Genomic DNA, 4,305 nt, shown 5'->3' with positions numbered 1-4,305 from the left:
TGTTAGGATGATAGGTCGCTGGCACAGGCTGTTGTTGTCGCTGATAATTATTCACATACTGAACAGATTCATTGACAAGAGAACACTGATCCGTAGCATGAGAACCTGCACAAAGCTCACAAACTATACCTATTTGATTAACTCCATATGTAGCCAGAGAATCAACCTTCATTGATAGCGCTTGGAGCTGGGCTGCAATAGCGGTGGCTGCATCAACTTCCAGAATACCTGCTACCTTGCCTGACGTCATCCTCTGAGTTGGATTTTGATGCTCATTTGCAGCCATCGTCTCTATAAGATTATACGCCTCAGTATAGCTTTTAGCCCATAAGGCGCCTCCAGCTGCTGCATCGAGCATGGGTCGAGATTGGGCCCCCAAACCATTATAGAAACCAGTGATCACCATCCAATCCGGCATTCCATGATGTGGACATTTTCTCAACATTTCCTTGTAGCGTTCCCAAGCCTCGCACATAGATTCTGTAGGTTGCTGCGCAAACTGAGTACGAGCACTCCTCATACCAGCAGTCTTTGCCATCGGATAAAACTTCACCAGAAACTTTTGCGCAAGATCTTGCCACGTAGTGATGGACCCAGCTGGTTCAGAATGTAACCAGTCTTTAGCCTTGTCCCTCAGTGAGAATGGGAAAAGCCTCAACTTGATAGCCTCATCAGTCACGCCATTATACTTAAAAGTGCTGCAGATCTCGACAAAATTCCTTATGTGCATGTTGAGGTCTTCAGTTGCCGCTCCTCCAAAAGAAACAGAATTCTGCACCATCTGAATAGTGCCCGGATTGATTTCAAAGGTGTTAGCTTGAATAGCCGGATGAAGGATGCTTGACTGAATGTCATCAATTTTAGGCCGAGAAAAATCCATAAGAGCTGGATCAGCTTGAACAATACGATCTCCCATGTTTACTGGTTCTTTCTGCTCAATTCCTGAATCCGAATCCTCAAAATCTAACTTCTCCGAAATATCAAGAACTTCGTCTGTCTCCTCAGCTGTATCTAAAGTCCTCTTGCGAGCACGAGAACGAGTTTGCATAAACGTTTGCTAAAGTACCTGAAACACAACCGGAAAAAATAAGTAACTACTACGTCCTAATCACTGAGTCCTAATGACCAATGATGGTAAGTACATAAACTAAACAATTACGCCGAGTCCCCGGCAGCGGCGCCAAAAACTTGTTAGGGCGAAAACACGCGCTAATATTCACGCAAGTATACGCGTTCGCAAGTAATATAGAATACTTTCTAGTTCGTTCCCACAGAGACTCAGACCAAATTATTGTCTAATTAAACTCACTCACCAATGTATGATTACTTCTCAATGTTAAGATACTAACACTCAAAATTGTTGATTAAATATTAACTATAATTAACTACTTAATTAATCACTTAACTAACACTTCAATTTATCAATAATAAAACACTCATGAGATCACAACTTCATTATTACTTCCTTCAAAAGCCATTGTTATTACCTTTAGCATGTGACAGTGATGATATTAATCGAATAACACGAAACTGATAAAAGCCAACTTTCATTGTACAAATACCATTCTACCAAGCATCCACAATTAAGATAGAAGTTGAATAGTCGTCAATTATGTTGAGTTCCTATATATCTACAGAAATTGACAACACAACGATTTAAGCACAAGTTATCCCTTTTGATTACATAGGACAAATAAAATTGTTAGAGTTATCCACTAATCATGCACAACGTACAGGAACCTATGCTAGCATGGCAAGTTCTAAATCTCAAGATCCACCGTCGCTTCACAAGAGATTAACACCCTATCTTATATGTTCGCGACGCACATAAGACGAATACGCACAACCAATACTAGATATCATACAATCATCACACACTAAAGTATTAAACAATTAACTAAAGAATTCCATAATAAATCCGTTGCAACCCCATGATCACGATTAGCCCATAATAGCACTTATCGCCATCATGGGTTCATATGAAATCATGATAAACAAACACAAGAAAATAATAACTAAACTAATTATATTAAAACAGAGTACGTCACAAGAGTAAATAAGTTCAAAGCAAGAAAACTAGCATCCAACGTTACAACGAAACAAGAATCACAAGAAGATATGTTTCCTCTTCGTTGCGGTGTACTAAATCGGTCTTCTTCCTTATCTCCTTCGCTCCTTGCGTAAAAACACAATCTTCTTCAATCCACCTTTATGAAAACGTCTCAAATCTACTTATATAATAGTCCCATAAAACTCAGATTACATAGAAGTGGAAACCAAACAGAAGTAGAATTCCAGAAATATTATATCTTTTTTCCCGAACCTGCGCGGCCGCTCAGCATAGCTGAGCGGGCGCTCAGCTTGCTGCGCGGCCGCTCAGCAATGCTGAGCGGGCGCTCAGACCTCTACTGGAAAAAAAATCTGATTTTTCTCCGTTTCTTCGCCGTAATCTGCCCGTTTCTTTCCTCTCGCAATGGTGAACACATGCCAAGGCTTATTCTTGATGATTCCTCCCCCGAAATGCAACTAATACCCTGAAATGCATAAACACTAGAAAAACGCATTAAATACACAAAATACTTGATTTCAAGACACCAATTCAAGCCATTTTAAGACGTTCTAAGTGGTATAAAATGCCACTTATCAATAAGATATAAATCAGATTCGTTCCAACAGAGACTGGTTTAGGTTAAGTTCAATTTATGCACCTATGCAACAATATATGGTTATCGCTCGATGCTAAGACAAATAAAAAATTGGGTTTTGATTAAACTAAGAGATTAAACTAACAATTATAACTAAGAGAACTAAGGTTGAATTACTATGTATGACAAACATGGGATTCTAACTTCATTAAATACTTCATTCAATAGCCTTATTGTTCTTAACCTTAGTATGTAATGGTGATGACACTAATCAGATAACACGAAACTAGTAAACGCCAAATTTCATTGTACGAATACCCTACTACCAAGCATCCACAAAAGAGATAGAAGTTGAATAAACACCAATTATGCTTAGTCCTTATATGTCTATAAGAATTAAAAACATAACGGTTTAATGCGCAAGTTATCTATCGTGATTACATAGGGCAAGTAAGATGGTTAAAATTACCTACGAATCATGCATAACAAATACATGAACCTATGCTAGCATGGCAAGTTCTAAACCTCTATATTCACTGTCGCTTCAATAGAGATTAACACGCTATCTTATATGTTAGCTACGCACATAAGACGAATAAGCACAACCAATACTATGATATCAATCAATCACCACACACCAAGATATCGAAACAAATTAATTATTGAAATCCATAAGTAAATCCCCTAGAATCCTATGATAACGATTAGTCCATAATTGAACTCATCGTCATCATGGGTTCCAATGAAAGCATGGTATAAAACAAGGTCTTAATAAACTGAATAATAATCAAAGTACGAATAAAAAAGGTCTAGGTTCAACAAGAATAGAAACGAGCATCCAAAGTTACAACTATTTTCAAAGAGTCACAAATAGAAAACAAAATCTTCTTTTTCGGAGTTGTTTTGTACTTCTAGGTCTTCTCCTTGATCTCCCAATCTTCCCGGATGATGAAAACCTTTTTTTAAGTATATATAAGCCCATATTGGACTTGGACCCTTAAAATCGTCAAATTTCACTCAAATAGGGTTTTTTAGGAAAATCAGCGAAATTAGCCGCGCATCAGCACTTGGGCGCCTGGCACCAGCAGGCGGGCGCCTGCTAGCACGCGGTCGCCTGGCACCAGCAGGCGGGCGCCTGCAGCCTTTCTGGAAAATTCTGATGAATCTTATTTTGCCCATAACTTGAGTTCTACTCGTCAGAATTAGGCGATTCAACTTTCCACGCGAAGCTAACGAGATTATATACAACTTGACAATGGCCTAGGATTCCAATTCTGATTAATTTTTATCATATTTCCTTTAAAAGCTCATTTCTTTATTTAACTGATACCTGAAAGGAAATAACACAAAAACACATCAAAATACCAACAACTTGAGTCCAAAACACCAATTTAAGCTTGTAATAAAGCGTTCCAAGTGGATATAAAATCCACTTATAAGTTTAAAATTTTCTCGAAAAAGAGTGCAAACCTTGTTTAATAATTTCAACAATCGAATCAACGTGCAGAAATATTATTTTTCCAATCTATGAAACGATTAAAGTTTAAAATGTGTTCATTAACCCAAAAGAAGCTCGAGGATGATGGAAGAAAATGGAGGAATCTTCCAGATGATTGAAGAAGAATAATATTTCTATCGACGGAGTCGAGGCGTTGAAGGA

General features: G+C 38.0%; 1 non-coding gene across 1 annotated transcript; it reads left to right on the top strand.

The window, feature by feature from the left end:
- Positions 1-416: 416 nt before the first annotated feature.
- On the top strand, positions 417-523 carry LOC141681778 (small nucleolar RNA R71). Its single transcript, XR_012559202.1, has one exon. It is a non-coding gene; the product is annotated as a small nucleolar RNA R71 (small nucleolar RNA).
- The last annotated feature ends 3,782 nt before the right edge of the window (positions 524-4,305 follow it).

This window comes from Apium graveolens, chromosome 8, assembly GCF_009905375.1.
Source record: "Apium graveolens cultivar Ventura chromosome 8, ASM990537v1, whole genome shotgun sequence".
In the NCBI taxonomy this organism is placed as follows: Eukaryota; Viridiplantae; Streptophyta; class Magnoliopsida; order Apiales; family Apiaceae; genus Apium; species Apium graveolens.
This window is presented reverse-complemented; position numbering and strand designations above follow the sequence as displayed.